We start from the raw sequence: 19,259 nt of genomic DNA on the forward strand, positions 1-19,259 counted from the left end.
GGTTAGGATTTTAACATTTTGATAAAATTTAGCTTTCCAATCTGCACTTACTGTCTCCAAAATCTCTCCTCCTGGGGATAAAGATAACTCCTTCCATCCCACCTTCTCTTTTAATGGAGAAAATGGCCAGTCTCTGTTATAGCAAATCTTCCCAGGGATCTTCTTGATACCATTACTTTATTGCTTAAAGCTCTAGTGGTTGACTTTTTATAAAGATTACTCCCATCCACCTTCTCATGAAGTAGTCTGACTTTGTTCCCATGGGGAAAGTCCTTCCATTAATTTGTCCCAGTTTGCTTTGTGTAAACAACTTATTTAAAATGCCCAGATATGTTGAAAGTAGGTAAAGTGATATACCAGATAAACTTCCAGTTTCTGTATTGCAAACCATTAATGCCCAAAGAGAGAGTAAAAGTGTCTGCCATAGAGACAGATGGCAGACCTGCTTGCCACAGGTGGGGCAGGAGGGAAACTGGGGATATTGGTTGTGGGAAATGTCCAGTGGTGAAGGAATGGCCCCTGTGGAGTACCTAAGAACGAGAAAAGTCTCCTAAACACTGTCCTTTCTTGGATCCCCCCTCTCTGTCCCTCTGACCAGTGTTTATTTACTTTCTGGACTGGTTTATTACTTTCAAATAAAGTACCACTTTACTCCTGTCTAAAGGTCTCACTTTTCAGTCTTTCATGTTTGTTTTGAGACCAAACCCAGATGTTATCAGGGATTAATCTTGACCCTGTTCTCAGGGATCATTCCTGGCCATAGTGCAGGAACTAAACTAGGTGCTGGGAATAAACCCAGCTCGCTCGACCTTATGCAAGGCAGCCTGCTCTACTCACTGCACTGCATTTCCCCTGCAATAACTGATGACTATTTTTGAGGCTACCCTTCTCTTGAAATTTGACTTTTTTTCAATAAAGACTTGACTGGGGGTACGTGTTTTTGGGAGAAAAGCCATAGAGGCAAAGGGACACCTTCATCACATCACTTCAAACATACATGCTGTAGGACACTGTTGTTGATATTCACCTTCATTACCAGGATAAAGAAGAGTTGGTCAAGTATCTCCACTATAAATTATTCTTTTCTTCCTCTAATATAAGTTCTTTGGATGGAAAAAACTATGCATAGCCCACATTTAAGGGGTGAGAAATTATGTTCCATGTCTTTGAAAGCAGGATACCTACATAAATAATTTGGAATACAGAGAAGTTGTCTCTTCTTTCCTATGTTCAAACACTGATGTTAAAAAGTACTCAAATATTTATTTTGTACTTTGTGTTATAATAAGGTACACTGTGTTTGTTTTGTTACCCAGATATTCAACACTGGAGTTCTTCTGATAGGTTCTTGTGTATATTTGACATATTTCATTCATTTGGGGATTTTTGGCTTTTTTGCACATGCTCATAATTATGACATCTTATTATCTCATTCCTTCTTTGGAGAAACTGGCAGGCTACCGAAAGTAAACTGCCCACATGGCAGAGTCTGGCAAACTCCCTGTGGCATACCCAATATGCCAAATACCAGTAACAATGATGGGTCTCATTCTCCTAAAGAGCCTTGAATATAGCACTTTCTTAAATATCTCAGGACTAGGATGAAGGAGACGTTACTGGGGCCTGCTTGAGGCAATCAACGAATAACAGGATGGTCATGATTCGTGACACATGCTCAACTTACAGCATTATTAAATACTATAATATCATCTTCCTTAAATGCCTTACCAGTCCAGAAAAGTTATAATTTTTAAAGATATGAATTGGCTACTCTATTTTTAATGTTATGAAGAAAACCATCATTTGTGACTTCTCCTTAACAATTTTAAGGTATATACCATACTCAAATATATTATTCATCATATACTTTCTGGAGGGCTGGAGTGATAGCACAGCGGGTAGGGCATTTGCCTTGCAGGTGGCCGACTAGGCCAACCTGAGTTCAACTCCTCGGTCCCCTTCTGAGATCCTGGCAAGCTACTGAGAGTATCTTGCCCGCACAGCAAAGCCTGGCAAGAAACCCGTGATGCCATCAATATGCCAAACACAGTAACAACAATTCTTACAACGAAGATGTTACTGGGCCCACTCGAGCAAATCAATGAACAACGAGAGGACAGTGCTACAAGTGCTATACTTTCTGGAAAATTTAATTGGCTAAAGTGGGCCAAAGAGGTGGTTCAGCAGGTAAATAGGGGAGAAAAAAATGATGTTTACATAAACCTCCAGGTTGGTATAACTGCACACTCTCATACCTGTAAGATGCATCCCAACTCACAGAAAAAGACTTTCCAGTACTCACGACCATACAGACATTGACCTACATACCTCTTTATCTGTGACTCATTGATCTTACATGGAAGCACTGTAGCACTGTAGCACTGTCATCCCATTAATCATCGATTTGCTCAAGCGGGCACCAGTAGAGTCTCCATTTGTCCCAGTCCTGAGATTTTAGCATCGTAAACTTTATGCTCTCTCTTGGATGATGCGGCATGGCAACTGGATGTCCTTGCTCATAATGGTGTTGCACTTGATTTGGATGGCGCACAGGTTGGTGTCCTCAAAGAACCCCACCAGGTAGGCCTCGCCCTCCCTGAAGTGCCATGATAGCCGAGCTCTGGGAGCGCAGATTGGTCTTGAAGTCCAGCGAGATCTCAAACACCAGCTGCTGGAATGGCAGCTTGCAGATGAGCAGCTCAGTGATAGCACTGGATCTCGTAGCACCATGGTGTTGGGCTGGTAGTGGTGTGGTTTCTTCACATCACTTGTGGCTGGCGTTCTCTTACGGGCCACCTTGGTGGCCAGCTGCTTGCAGGGTGCCTTCCTTCCCATTGACTTGCATGCTGTCTCTTAATACAAGCCCTCTCGTTCTTCCCAACTCATCTGGAGTCTCCTTCAGGGTTAGGGAAATGAGACCCATTTTACCTACTGTTGTTGGCATATTTAGTATATCATGGGTAGCTTGTCAGGCTCTGCCATGCAGGTGGTATACCCTCGGTAACTTGCCAGGCTCTGGGGGGGTGGGAGGATCTGACATGGCAACTCAGTAAATCTAGGGAAACTATTTTCTGAAGCTCTGTGAGTTGTTCAAATTGGGGGTGGGGGTGTTATGGGAATCTATGAATCTGACATTGGCCACACAGCTTGGGTACCTTCCCCATATAGCATCTGGGGTGGGAGATCTGATGTAGTTCTAAGACAATAGTGTCAAACTGAATGAAACTGAAGGTCGATCAATGACAAAACTGAAGAACTCATGTGAAAATATGCCACATATTTGATATGAAATAAAACTGCAGAAGTTTGTGAAAAATAAAAGTGTGATTTTAACTCTCCAAAACAGAAAAGAAAACATGCCTGACTTCATATTGGAAGGGAAAAAAAAGAAATGCAGACATACATGGGATCTGCCTAAAAACTAGAGTATGAGTTTTTTTTAATTTACTTGGTATTTTTGATTAGGTGTTTATTCCTCAGTATGTTGAGCCATTACTTCCAAATTGCTACTCTGATCAAGTAGCCTGTGGCTTTCAGTTCCCTGACTTTAAAGTCTTCAGGGTTCTTTGACAGAAGCTGGGAGGAAAAAACATTAACTAGCAGCATAAAGGAACCATTAAAAATCACAGATTCATATTTTTGAACTAGTGCATCCCCTAACTATGTGTTGCTCTTAAGGAAGTATTCAATTTTAGTGAGTCTCAGAAACCTAAGTAAGTTTATCAATATTAGTAATTTTAAATAAACTATATTGGAAGGGCTGGAGTGATAGCACAGCCGGTAAGGCATTTGCTTTGTGCTAGACCCACCCTGGTTCAATTCCTCTGTCCCTCTCAGAGAGCCTGGCAAGCTACTGAGAGTATCCTGCCCACACAGCAGAGCCTGGCAAGCTCCCCGAGGTGTATTTAATATGCTAAAAACAGTAACAACAAGTCTCACAATGGAGACATTACTGGTACCCGCTTGAGCAAATCAATGAACAATGGGAGGACAGTGCTGCAGTGCTAAACTAAATTAAAAAGTCCGTATCAGTCACTCTATTATTTTTTTTTATTTTTATATCACACCCAGCGGTGATCTAAGTTTAACCCTATTTCTCCACTTAGGAATTACTCCTAGTGTTGTTCTGGGGACCACATGGGATTCCAGGGATGAAACCCATGCCAACTTTGTGCAAAGAAGCACTCTACTCACCACATTATTGCTCCAGAAGTTCATTCAGTGTACTAAATCATTCACCTTTGTTTTCTCATTTAAATCTCAAAACATGTAAAATGGGAGATTACTTCCCGATAGAGGTGAAAAAAATGAAAAATAGAAAGCAGATAAATTAAGATATTGGCTAATAGAATATATCTAGTAAGTTTCAGCTCCTGACTCTGAACTCCATTTCAGAAACCACACACCACACCACTTCTCTAATTGAAAGAGCATGGGACTTTTTTGTTGCTGTTGTTGTTGGCATGGGGAGAGAGGACCAGGGAGACCAGGAGGTATCAGAGGGATTGGTTTTGGCTCTTACCCAGCTTGCTCTAGACTTATTCCTCACTCTACACTTAGGGGTCACTCCTGGAGACGCTTAGGAGAAATGCATGGGGTACCAAGATTGAACTCAGGTGGACATGTGTAAGGTAAGCATCTTGCTCACTGTACTATCGCTCTGGGCCTAGAGTGCATGCTTTAAATTAGCATTTATATCCTCAGTAGTTTCAGGTTTTGACTTTTCATTCTTTTTTAATACTATCCTCATTTTCTAGGCACATGTATTCTCAAAATGTGTCTCTGGGACACTGGTAGTGTCATCAGGTCTAGGAACCAGTCAAGAAGCAACTTATTCCAAAGACAACTGCAATGGAACATTTAGTTCTCATTTATCTAATAAATTCCACAGAGTGGAGAAACGTGCCCAAAACATATTTAACATTTTTGTCACCAAGAGAGTACAATCCCCCTTCCCTTGAAGCCCGCCAACTCTTTGTGATTTATTTTGTTTAAAAGTTAAAAAAGCCAGAAAAAAAATCAAGAAATAAGAATTGGTTTCCGATCTTCAACAAATGTTTTAAGTTTAAAGTTAAGAAGAGGATCAAAGAAACTTTCCGGGATCTCCAAGTCTGTATGACCAAAGAATCCTGAAAGTTTCCATTTGGGTCTCTTGATGCCCTAAACCTCTTCTAGAACCCAGCTACTCTGTTCACTATACCCAGAGAAGAGATCAGGAGACGAGTGAGATCAGTAACTCCAATTCATTAGCCTCTCAAAAACAAAGCAACATAGACCTGCCTGGAAAAAGGAAATCTACCTTTGTTAGACTAACAAACATAAAATGCCACCTACCACCAAGGAGGGGTGTGGGGAGGGCGGGAGAGGACATTCCAGTACTCCCTAGGGGTGATTTCACTCACTTTAGGAAGCACTGAAATCTAGGCATGGAGGGGCTCTATGTCATCCCAGCCTCTGTTATTCCCACTGAAGCACAAGGCATGCAATCCAGCATGTCAGCTTCCCAGCTACCAACACTGATTCCACTGAGCTGCAGAATGAGCCAACTAGGTGCCATGCGGGCCTAAAGGTCAACTAGCCTGAAGTCACCTGCCCAAATTCCTGCCCAAAGTCCCCCTCGTAGCACTGTGACACCTAAATTGGTGGTGTTTTGAGACACTGATTTTTGAGGTAGTTTGTTACACAGTACAAGAAAATCAGAACGATCCAATTAATAATGATTTTTGCAGAACCCTTGTGATAGTCTTGCTAATCATCATCTGCAAAGGTCATAGAAGTGCTTAAAAAATACACTGACCTGTTTTTATTGGCTGATAGTTGCTGGTAGCCTGCAGTCTAGAGGATGTAATCACATCTCTGTGTAATTGTTGCTGTGGTTAAAGGTATGCACACAACTATCATTATGCAACGAATCAATGACTCTGATTTCTCTGTAAACAAGAAAACTATACTCTAAAAGGCTTCTCCCATGAGCATGTGAAAAATATAGTTGAACCCAAATCCATAAAAAATTACAGAACTTGAGTTAGTACCTACTCAGTCATTTAAGTTCATGAGTATGAAGATTTACCATAAATAGTCAAAGCAGCAGAGTGGGAATATAAAGGACAGTGATAATTACCTGAAAATTGTTTTTTCCTTAACTGGTGATTCATTCCCCTATGCATTGTCTGTAATGAAATGTCAAAGAGTAACATGCAATCGTGTTCACTATTTTTAAACAAGGCATAACCACCTTCCTGACAAACTGATGGAGTTTGTCCAGAACAAGGACTCAATCATTGTACTGTTCCTGTGTGTGATTTAAAGCAGCTAAAACTAACTATAAAAACAAATGGGGGGGCTTAGATGAAGAATAATTAAGAGTGTATAACAGAATCTGCACAAGCCCTAGAAACTAGATGAGAAACTGTGTTAAAAAAAAAAAAGAATGAGGATTCTGCTCTGAGGGTCAAAGCAACGATCAGCCCACCCCATCTCCCTGCCTACTTCAAAGATCTGGGGAGCAAATAATCAGTTATTACTGATAAATCTCTATTGGAGATAGGGCTTCAGACAGAGTAGACTCCCCAAATAGACTTCCACACCTGCGAATTCCTATGTGGACAGTTCCCACGCTCCTGGGCAGAGGTGAGGGCACAGTGTAGCCCAGGCTTCCCGAATATGAGGGAAAGAAGGACTGACTAGGCTGAGTACACCACCTTTCTTCTTCCCAAACTCAGGAATCACACAGTCTTCTCCTTGCTAACAGAGATAGGAATATAGAGTCCTGAGGAAGACCAGGAGCTTTCTGCTAGTGGAATCCTGAGATGGGGAATGAGTGTGCCCTGTTACTGAGGTCACTCTCCAGGAGAGCCCGATTTCTTCAGACACTGCACAGCCACGAGCAGGAATCTTCCCATCCCATGTACTCTCATGCCTTGGGCTATTTTGACGTGGCCACCTCAGGTAGCCCTGAACACCCAGGTCTCGAGATCTCCCAACACTCCCCTACTTCAGAGAAGCTCTGAAGTCAACTTCTCCACGCTTGCGCCATGAGTTCTGAGTTCTTGTGAATGTGGTCTCCAGAGCAGCAGTATCACAACCACCCAGTAACTGCCGAGACATTTTCATTCTCGGACTCACGCACACGTGCATATGCACACGCACACACACACACACACACACACAAACACACACAGTCAAAATTCTGAGCCTTGAACCCAGAAATCTGCATTTTCACAAACCCCCCAGGTAATTATGAAGCTAGAGTTGAGAACCACTCTGTTAGACCAAGCCACTGTGTTCTAGAATCTTCTAGACCATTACTTCTCCCTTGGCGCCTACAGATCGATTTATACAGCAGTTATAGTTTTTTTTAATGTGATTTGTTTATATGACCCTTTCATACTCCTCTTCCCCTAAACTTCCTTTGACTTAAAATAAAGTATAATTTTTTGAACTTGCTAAAAAATAAATCCTATTTAATCTGACTCCCATGACCTATCTCCTAATTTTCTCCCTTGCCCTTTACATTAACACTGGCACCATAGTTACCCCATGTATGCATCAATTATGATGGTCCTGCTGTCACTGGTCAGAAATAACTGGCCGAAGAGAGTGTGGCACTTTCCCTGTGTGTGGGCAGCCCACGTTGGACCCTGCAAACATATGTTCCCAGCACTTCCTAAGTGAAGAAGTAAGCCCTGGGTACAGCTGGGTATAGCCACAATACACACCCCCAGCAAAAACATAAATTAATGATTGTTCTTTTCCAATTTTCAGAGTTCATTAGTGATGATCCTATCTTTAGAAATGATTTTTTTCACAGGGAAAGACTACAATAGATTGAAATTTACCATGAGGACATTTGGTAGGGAACCATAAGAACTTCCTGATTCCTATTGAAGGGTAGATCTTGCATTCTAAGACAGGAGTATGATGGTTTAAAACATCTTCCTACTGCCTACCTGAGGCAGCTGCTTCTCCTTCAGGACCTGCCCACACTTACCAGTGAACAAAAATAAATCTGTCTTTCATTTCTAAATGAGTAAATTCTCTTTTCAACCCATCTGGTACCACCAACAAACCTATACTGAGTTAGACTCTTGACCCTCATCTCCTCTTCCTCCAGGTATGCTGACAGCCCAGGGAAACATCTTCCCGACCCCCATAAGTACTTTTATGTGGGGAGAAGAGTGAGTTTGACACAGAGGGCAACATGATATTAAAACAAAACACTACACTGCAAGCTTTGAAAATTGAGGAGCACAAGCCAAGAACAGAAGCTTTAGAAGCTGGAAAAAGGAAGGAAATGAATTTTTCCAGAGATCTTTGGGAGCAGATTAACTCCTTCAAACACTATTTCAACACAATAAAACTGATTTGGGGGATTATAAACTTGTAATTGACTGTCTCTGACCAAAAAAAAAAAAAACCAAAATAATAAGTGCATTGTTTAATATAAGAAAACTTTTAAAAATATAGCAGCCATGGGAAAATAGTACAATACAGTGTGAGAGAAAAATTACTTCTATACCATTAATTTTACATTAATCAGATTTATAATTGCATAAATCCATGGATGTTCAGAGCAAAAATCTATGAGCTGGAAAACTCAATGAAACCAGCACTGATGAACACCAGCTATGTATATAGCAAGGAATATTAAAATTATCAAATTAAATATAAAACTGACAAATTCAATACAAAATTACTAGAGGAGTAATAAACTTCCTCACAAATGTCATAACTTTTTTATATAGCAAACTTTGGTCAAATCTTCTTACTTCATATTAAAGGGGGAAAGCATCTATTAAAAAACATAGACAAAACCAAGAGGTATACAATATTTCAGTGGTTCTGGGAAAAACACAAGCATAAATATATTACTTTAATGATGAACACTGGATTATTCTGATCACTTAATGGAATACAATTTCTCATCAGAGAAAAGATGAAAATCTTGATGTTATTGATAACTACAGAGTAGCTTTTTATTGTATGTGGCCTGATTAAGTAGCACATTTCTGTAATATATTCAGAATAGTTAGTAACTGAATTTGAGTTCTAAAATGTTTTGATTTTTATGCATTGAAAACAAAATACCAGATTTTTTCAAGAGAAAACTATGATTTGAATGGCCCATTCTAAAACAATTTTATTCTTTTCTAACACTTCATTTTCTTCAACCATTCCGGAATGTTGATGATAATGCATTATTAATATATTTTAAAATAAAAACATTGCAAAAGAATGTGAAACTGTCTCCATCTGACTTAAAATAAAGCAAAATACAATTCTCCATTCATTCTAAGACATATTCTTTCTGTTTTCAAAAGGAGTGCTTTGAGCATAACCATCACCAACAGAACTTGCTCCATCTGAAATCTGAGAAATCAATCCTGTGAAATCTGTGAACTTTTTTTAATTATCTCCCATTCCCACTGCCTAGACAAAGGCCAAGCTCTCTAGACACCGTAACAAGCTTTCTAACTGCCCCACTACTGTAATGCAGTAGCCAAAGCAATGCCAGTGAAATGTTATGCGACCATGCTTGAGGCTCCCAATTTCACTGAGAGTAAAGTCAAAATAAACTTTCTCCCACTGAATCCATTAAACTCTAAACCATTCTTAGCAATTTTGATTCACTCTAGTCTACCCCGGCCACCTCTTGGTTATTATTTCAATATGAGGATATGCTTCTGTCTCATCACTTTTCACTGCTAGTTTTCTGTCTGGATTATGTCAGCCCCTAGATCCTCAAGGCTCAAATGTCATCTGAGGCCTATCCTGACTTCTCTAAAATTTCAGTCCATCTCCCATATCCAGACCTCTAATGCTCATTCTACTTATTCCAAGTAATTATCACTTTCTAATACTATTTTGTAAAGCAAAGGCTTTATTTCCTTTACAATGTGTTACAGCCCTAAATCTATAACTAATATAGATTAATTATATGATAAAAATTGAGAAATGATGATGATAAAAATGCCCTCAATCATCTATAAAAATTTTGCACTAGGGCTGGCAGTAATATATCTCAAGTGGTAGAACACCAGGCCCCAAGTGTGTGAGACCCTGAGTCCCACTTCACTAGCTCTGACAATCTCTGCAATTTATTTAACTACATTACTGAAACCTGAAGCGCATCTCAAAAGCTGAGCTAATAGAATCCTGAGATAATAAATAACTGTATTGATTTTAAGGCCTTTAAAAATTGGGTTCAAACCTAAATCTGTCATAAAAGATAGATGAAAGTAATAGTTTGAAAAATGAAGAATTTAAATAGCATTCTAGATCAAGCTCAAAGGCTCTATTGCTCACTATATTCTCTTTTAACTCTATTCCTTATTAATGGGGAGAAAAAAAAACCCAAGACATTTAAGTATTCTAAAATTTAGTATCCTATAGAATTCTCTTCGCTGGAGATTAAATCTTTTTTTCATTAAAAAGGAAGCAATATTTCCCTCCTATTATAGTAGGAAACACAATCTTCACAATAAAGATATTTGAACAAAAAAATTGAAAATAAAAGTTATTATCAAGATTTTAAAGAATATACAAGCTCTGAGTTCTTGTTTTGATTTTTCTGCCTCAGCTTATAGTATTTAGTACCTCCCTTGCAGCTCCCTTTTTTTTCTCTTTCTTTTTTTATTTAAAAAAATCATTATTTCTGGGTCCAGGATGTGATTCGTCTGTCTTACATGAGTATTAATCTGACACCAACCCCTCCCCACATTGCCAAATCTAACTCTGACAATCCTGGTGCAACTCCAAATAATTTTGAATTGAAAGCAAAGTGGTTTTCTTTCAAAACCATAAGTTGAATCAATAGTTTTCTGATTTGCCAGGTGCCTGATAGTGAATGATTTAACTTTTCAGATGCTCTTCTGATAGTTTTTCCTAGACATTTTCTGTGCAGCCCATAAGAGTATTTTATCAAATGTTTTATTCTGTGAAGAAAAAGCAGAAAATATCCTGACTTTTCCTCATTGCTCTCCCACATCTTCTTATGTTCTATGTTTCAGGCAAAGAAGATAACAAATCAGTTGGAAAATATTGATTTCCCCTAATTTTGTGGAGTTGCCAAAAATGTATTTCAAGATCTCATTCATCCGTTTTGTGATACATAAAAAAAACAGTAAAAAGAACCATGACAAGAATAGTCAAATCTTTCCTAAGTTTACAAATAGTTTTAATTTAGTTTTCCAAAGTAAGTTGATATGACCTATCTAGTAAGAGTAAGTTTAGTTTCTTGGTTTATTGAAGCACATCCTTATGAAAGAGCTCATTTTATTGGAATCACAAAAGAATGGCTTGTTTCAGTTTCTACTCCTCTAAATCATCTCACAGATCAGGTAAGAAAACAAATAATAAATCCTTTAATATTTAAAAATTTCCACACAATCCACGTCCTCTTCACAATGCAGAAACACTTAAGGAAAAAGATGATCTCATGAGAAAAGTGTTTAAAATTTCTCACAAATTTAACTTTGAAGTTTTGATTTACACAAATTTAATAACCTCAATATTCATATCAAGTTAAAAAACTGAATTATACTCATAAAAATAATTCAAGAAAACACAAGAGATTTCTTGTATTCAAATGGAAACCCTTCCACTAGAACTACATGATAATGATAGCACTTTACACTGTCCAGATCTTAGAGACAATGCTTAGTTGTCATTAACAGGCCAAATATTAAAAATCAGCAAAGTCTTCAAATCTAGCCTAATATTGGTCTAACTCAAAGATGATGTAAATAGTCTCATTTGACTCTCTGATTTTGACTAGGTTCAAGTGGTCTTGACATACACCTTACCGTAAATTTACAAGTTATAGTATATGAGTGCTCACAATCCTATTCCAAGGGAAACTTCTCTGATAAGCTGATAACTCATTGAATAGATGCTTTGTATTCAGTATGGAACAAACAAAATAGCGCAGTCAACAAAACACAGAGCTACTCTACAACTCGCTTAGGTGAAATTTTAAACTCTTTCTCAAGAGTCAGTACTTCAAAGAGGTAGACTGAAAACTTCTCCATTTGGTAAATTATCGAGATTTTTTCATACTGCACTGATTCTTTAGTATAAAGAGAGTATTTTCCAATGAGTAAATACTAAATAATAGAAACATGAAAGATAGCATAATTTATACATCAAACATAATGTGTGAAGGATGATGGCTCAAGCTAAATGAATGAATTCTGTTGGTCAAATGTTAAATGTACATGATTATATTTACATTATCAAACATTTTAACTTAGATAATAATATTTCCTATTTTTATGTTTTAATAAAATCTTTCAGGCTCTGTATCAGACAAGTAATACTTTGATGATTATAAACAGTCCTAATTTCCAAATATGGTGGGAGAGGCTGGTAGGAAGTAAAAAATTTATTTTTAGATCTGACCACTATATAATGTATAATCCTGTATACCCTAGTATTAAAGGTACTATCAAAGTATACTAATATCCTTATATCAACTTCACTATGCTTCCCATAATGATTCATCATAGTTCTCCTATAAATTAAACTTCTCACAAACTTGGCAAATGTTCTAATTTGAAACAAAAGCTGAAGGATTTGCAGACATGATCTGTAAAAATGTTCAAAGGCACTTTCCTACCTAGATGGAAGATAAGAAGGTCCAAAAATTTGAACAAAAACAATTTTAAAAACCAGAAAAAAAAACGAATGGTTAGAGTATTGAATATACTCATCCTTGATGTCAATGGGCTTTATGCACCAAAATGAACAAAGCCTAGCAATGTGCTGCTTATAAGAAACTCACTTGAGTTATAAAATCAAACATAGTTAAGGTAAAGAGATGGAAACTGGTACTCCCAGTCAAAAAGGCAAAAGGTTTATACTTACATAAATAAAAGCTATCAAGAGTATCCTGCCCGCATGGCAGAGCCTGGAAAGCTCCCTGTGGCATATTTGATATGCCAAAAATGGTAACAATAATGGGTCTCATTTTCCTGACACTGAAAGACCCTCCAATAAGGCACCATTGAAAAGGACGAGTAAAGAGTGACTGCTAATAAAGCAATTCTTGTGAAAAAGAAAATGGAAGGAATCAACCTAACATCAAACTCTACTACAAAGCAGTAATAATTAAAACACATGGTACTGGAACAAAGGCAGAGCTGCAGACCAATGGAACAGGGTTGAGCATACTGACAACTCCACCCAAGCATATGATCATCTAATCTTCGATAATTGGGCAAGTAAAGTGAAGTGGAGCAAGGACAGCCTCTTTAACAAATTGTGCTGGCAAAACAAGACGGCTACATGCAAAAAAAGTGGGCTCAGATCTCTGCCTAACGCCATGTACAAAAGTAAGATCAAAGTGGATTAAAGACCTCAACATCATACCGGAATACATAAGGTACATTGAGGAAAAAGTTGGCAAAACCCTCCATGACATTGAAGCTAATGGTATCTTCAAAGATGTCATGCCACTGACCAAGCAAGTGAAAACAGAGATAGATAAATGGGATTATCTTAAACTAAGAAGCTTCTGCACCTCCAAAGAAACAGTGACCAAAATACAAAGACAGTCTACAGAATGGGAAAGGATATGCCGAATACACATCTGACAAGGGGTTGATATCCAGGATATACAAAGTACTGGTTGAACCCCACAAGAAGAAAACATCCAACCCCATCAAAAAATGGGGCAATGAAATGAATAGAAACTTTCTCAAAGAAAAAATCCGAATGGCTAAAAGGCACATGAGAAATTTCTCCACATCATTAGTCATCATATTGAATCTGTAAATCTGTAACACACAAAGAAGAGTTTTTTTTGGAGCAGCCACTAGATTATGTGGGGTTTTAGTTTGTTTGTTTGTTTGAGCGGGCCCAGTAACGTCTCCATTGGAGACTTTGTTGTTACTGTGTCTGGCATATCGAATACTCTCGGTAGCTTGCCGGGCTCTCCGAGAGGGGCGGAGGAATCGAACTCGGGTCGGCCATGTTGGCCGCGTGTAAGGCAACATGGCCATATGGGCTGGAGCGATAGCACAGCGGGTAGGGCGTTTGCCTTACACGCGGCCAACATGGCCGACCCGAGTTCGATTCCTCCGCCCCTCTCGGAGAGCCCAGCAAGCTACCGAGAGTATTCGATATGCCAGACACAGTAACAACAAAGTCTCCAATGGAGACGTTACTGGGCCCGCTCGAGCAAATCGACGATCAACGGGGGGGCCTTTACCTTTACCTTTACCTATTAGTCATCAGGGAGATGCAGATCAAAACCACAATGAGATTTATTTCACACCACAGAGACTGGCCCATATCCACAAGAACAAAAGCAACCAGTCCTGGCGTGGATGTGGTGAGAAAGGGACACTCCTTCACTGTTGGTGGGAATGCCAACTGGTTCTGCCCTTTTGGAAAATAGTATGGATGATTCTCAAAAAATTAGAAATTGAGCTCCCATTTGACCCAGCAATACCACTCCTGGGAATATATCCCAGAGAGGCAAAAAAGTATAGTCGCAGTGATATCTGCAATTGTTTGTTCATTACAGCATTCTTTACCATAACCAGAATCTGGAAAAAACCTGAGTGCCCGAGAACAGATGATTGGTTAAAGAAACTTTGGTACATTTACACAATGGAGTACTATGTAGCTGTTAGAAAAGACGAAGTCATGAAATTTACATACAAGTGGTACTACATGGAAAGTATCATGTTAAGCGAAATGACTCAGAAAGAAAGGGATAGACACAGAAAGATTGCATTCATCTGGGGAAAATAAAGTAACAAAATAAGATACTAACACCCAAGAATGGCCGAGATTAGTACCAGGAATTTTACTCCATGGTTTGGAGTCCAGCCACACATGCTAGGGGAAAAGGGAGCTCAGAAAGGGAAGGGAGAACCAAATAAAGGGTGTTGGAAGATCCTCCCAGGATGGGAGAATCAAGCTGAAAGTAAACTATAGACCAAACATGATTGTCACCCATTGCCTCTTTTGTAAACCACAACAATCAATAAGAGGGAGAGAGCAAAAGGGAATGCCCTGCCACAGAGACAGGGTTTGTTGGGGGGAATGGGGGGTGTTAGGGATACTGGGATCCATGGTAGTGGGAAATGGGCACTGGTGGAGAAATGGGTATTTGATCACTGTATAATTGAAACCCAAACACAAAAAATTGTAAGTCTACAACTGTACATCATGATGTCTCACTATTAAAAATTTTAAAAAATATACAGAAAAATAAAAAAGAGAGAGAGACTGCTAAAAAGATCTGGGACGAATTGATACATTACTGACATCCGCTTGAGCAAATCAATGAACAATGATATGACAGTGATAAAATGATACAGTGATCAGTCATAAGCATTTATAATACCAGCAAAATACATATTGAAAGTATTAATATAGCTAACGGGACATGGTGATAGTAACAAAAATGGATTAGGGCACTTAAAACTCCACAATGGATCGTCGAGGTGGAAAATCCATCAAGGAAAGAAAAGCAAATTAGATAAGATAGAAAAAATACAGAGTTTGTCAGCCCAATATACCAAGATACACACTACATTTTAACTACTCAGAGAAGTCTATTCAATAAGAGTGCCTATGCTGGGACATAGTCAAGTCTCTATACACTTACCAAGACTAAAATCAGATCAAGCATATTTAATATCATAATACAATAAAACTTAAAATCAACCAAGAGGAGAAAACTATAAATTTGAGGTGAATAAACAACATTATGCTGAATAACTGCTGATTCAATGCAGACACAAAGGCAAAAATTAAAAGTACTTAGAGATAAATGAAAGTGAAAATCAAATATGACATAACAAAGCAAAAGCAGGATAGAAAAAATAGAAGAAAAAATAAATGGCCAAATAATATTTGCACCTAAAGCAGTTAGAAATATTTAAGGAACCAAAACCAAAAGTTGCTAGAATAAAATAATTCTTTCAATAGCATGATAAAATGAATATAACAAAACATTATTGACAATAATATGGAAATAATAAACAATATAAAAATGAACAAATTCTAAGACTTGTACAATATTCAAAAACTGAATTAGATCAAAACAGAAAATTTAAACAAACTCTTACTCCAGTCATATTGTCAACCTTGACCTAAACTTATCTGAATTACTTGAATATATTGTTTTAAATAAGTTTTTATTCATATGTTCAAACAAGTATTAATGCTTATAATGAACCTCACAAATACTCTAACATAACAGCAAGTTATAAATATGTTGGTGGAATAATTGGTCTTAGTTTAAATGAAACAAAAACAAAGTGATACGAATTTTCTTTTCCTGATTTAGTTTTTTCACTTTGCATGTAAATGAGCCCTGATATAACATTTCATTATATACTTGCATATAATTCAATTCAAAAGTGACAGAATCCACATAGTCTCAACTTGAAAACACTGATAAAGTCCAAACATCAAAACAAAAGGGGAGACTAACACCCAGGAATGGCTGAGATTAGTACCAGGAATTTTGCTCCATGACTGGAAGGCCAGCCACACGTTCTAGGTGAAAAGGAAGCTCAGATAGAGAAGAGAGCACCAAATAAAGGGTGTTGTGAGGACCCTCCCAGGGTGGGAGAAGCATGCTAAAAGTAGTCTATAGACCAAACATGATTGCCACTCAATGCCTCTCTTGCAAAACACAGTACCCAAAAGAAGAGAGAGAGAACAAGGGGTAATACCCTGCCACAGAGGCAGGATGGGACAGGGGGGTTGGTGTTGGGGGGGATGCTGGGACCCGTGGTGATGGATGACGGGCACTGGTGGAGGGATGGGCACTTGTTCATGGTATAACTGAAACCCAAGCACAAAATTTGTAAGTCTATAACTGTACCTCATGGTGTTTCACTAATAAAAAAATTAAAAAAAACTATAAAAGCACACATGATCATTGCTGATATCACCCTATAAAATAGACTCCCTTTTACGTGACTATTCTCGTTTTGCATGAGAAACTTATGCATACAACAATTCTTAGGAATTCTACACCAAAATCATATGTCCCATTTGAAAAATAGTAATCTGGACATCCAGTTCTGCCTGTGATACTGAACCTCCCACTTTCTGAACTGGAAAGCAGTGATTAAAGTTGAGAATATGGGAGAATGGTGTCACCAGCAGGCCAACCTGTACCTTCAGGGCAAGTGAATCAGCAGCCTTATGGTGCCTTCAGGCTTCCTGATGCCCCAAAATTGTCTTTGTGCCTATGGCCACACACCAATGACTTGGGACCAAGTTTATCAAGAAATTAAATGGCCAACATCGCAAGACAATCTCATCATCAACCACCCTCCAAATCACATGGCTGCTTCTCCCAGATGGGAGCATAAAATGAGGCCCCACAATCATGCCACCATACTCCGCACCTGGCAGGGTGAGGACTGGAATGTGGGTGTTAGGAAATGTGCATGGTGGAAAGATGCGTGTTCCATCATTGTATGGCTGAATCTCAAACATGAAAGCTTTGTAACTCTATCTCATGGTGATAGAATTGAAAAAAAAAACTAAAATGTGTTTTTTTTTAAATCAAATAAATCAGCTTAATCAATGGCTGAACAAATAGCAATACTCCAACATTATTAAAAAAAACAGAACTGAAAATAGAATTAAGGAACCTAAAAACTGAGTCCATATATCCCTGAGCCTCTTCCTGTTCGTCCGCAATGCTATGCTGGTTTTCTTCCTCCCTCAGTCAGTTAGTCATCAGTATTGGAACCCGGGACTTGGCTTTCTCCATGTATGCGCCCCAGGCGTCCTCTAGGACTGACCCTGAGACACCCACCATCCCTGAGCCTCTTCCTGTTCGTCTCCAACACTGTGCAGGTCTTCTTCTTCCCCCAGGTCAGTTAGTCTGTCAGTATTCAAACCCGGGACTTGGCTTTCTCCATCCCAGGCATCCTCTGGGACCCTAAGATGTCCACCATCCCTGAGCCTCTTCCTGTTCGTCCCCACCACTGTGCCCTGTCTTCTTCCTCCCCCATGTTGTACCCCAAACACATACAAGGTACCTGTATGGGGCGTGGCCTCTTCAGAAGGGGCTTTGGCTTCTATAGAAGTGGGCATGGCCTAATTTTGGGCCAACAGACAACAAGCGGCCACGAATCTACTTATACCCAGCAATCTCAAGTAGCATCTCAGTCTCCATACTTCCAATCCAACATGAAGAAACAAGGCAAATCCCCACTATTTGGGGAGGACATGAAAAGAGTCTAGAAGCCTCAGTAGGTGTTACTCACCTAAGGACATCTCTGAGAAAGAATTCAGATATTAAGTTATGAAGATGTTCAATGAACTCAATGAAACAGTGAGACAGATATCCAGTAAATTGAAGGAGGACATGAAAGAAACAATGGATCGGAAAATTGATAAAGTCCAGGAAGAAATGAGAGCAGAAATTGGAAAGCTACACACAGAAATGTCACAAAGATTCCATAGATGAAATAAAAAAAACTCAGTCTATGCCCTAAACAGTAGAATGGCCACAGCTGAAAACAGAATCAGGGAACTGGAAGATCAGCTGCACCAAGCCACAGGCAACAACCAAAAATGGTAAGATCCTCAAAATAGCCCTAGAGCTAATCATAGTCCTAGGAGATGATTCCAAGAGGAACAACATTTGAATAACTGGAGTACAAGAAGGTCAGGGAAACAACACAAATGAAAAAGCCACAGCTAAACAAATCATTGGTGAAAAATTCCGAGAGCTGGACAATGCAGCCATTCAAATTCAAGGAGCGCGAAAGGTGCCAGCTAAAAGAGACCCTAATAAAAACGCTCCAAGACATATCATAGTTAGAACGATGGATGCCATGGATAGAGACACAATACTGCAAGCATCAAGGTCTAAGAAGGAAATCACATAAAAAGAAGCACCCCTTAGATTCACAGCAGACCCAACAGAGGAAACTCCCCAAACCCGAAGGCAATGGCAGGATATAGTGAAAAAAACCACTGAAATGAATGATTCACCAAGAATACGCTATCCGACTAAACTCTTACTCAAACTTGAAGGAAAGACACACACTATTGTGGATAAACAGCAGCTCAGGAATTTCATAGACTCAAAACCAAACCTAACAAAAGGGATAAAGGGGCTACTATAAGACAAGACCAACCCCACAAGCACAATAGACCTTTACAGAAAGATGGCATAAAAGCCCATAACAATAATCTCTTTCAACATCAATGGTCTAAATTCACCAATTAAGAGACACAGAGTGGCAAAATGGATTCAGAGATAGAACCCA

General features: G+C 38.9%; 1 pseudogene; it reads right to left on the bottom strand.

Annotated features, from left to right (window-relative positions):
- Positions 1 to 2,469: 2,469 nt before the first annotated feature.
- On the bottom strand, positions 2,470 to 18,075 carry LOC130046069 (uncharacterized; annotated as a pseudogene).
- Positions 18,076 to 19,259: the final 1,184 nt, after the last annotated feature.

This window comes from Sorex fumeus, unplaced genomic scaffold (assembly GCF_029834395.1).
Source record: "Sorex fumeus unplaced genomic scaffold, SorFum_2.1 ptg000131l, whole genome shotgun sequence".
In the NCBI taxonomy this organism is placed as follows: Eukaryota; Metazoa; Chordata; class Mammalia; order Eulipotyphla; family Soricidae; genus Sorex; species Sorex fumeus.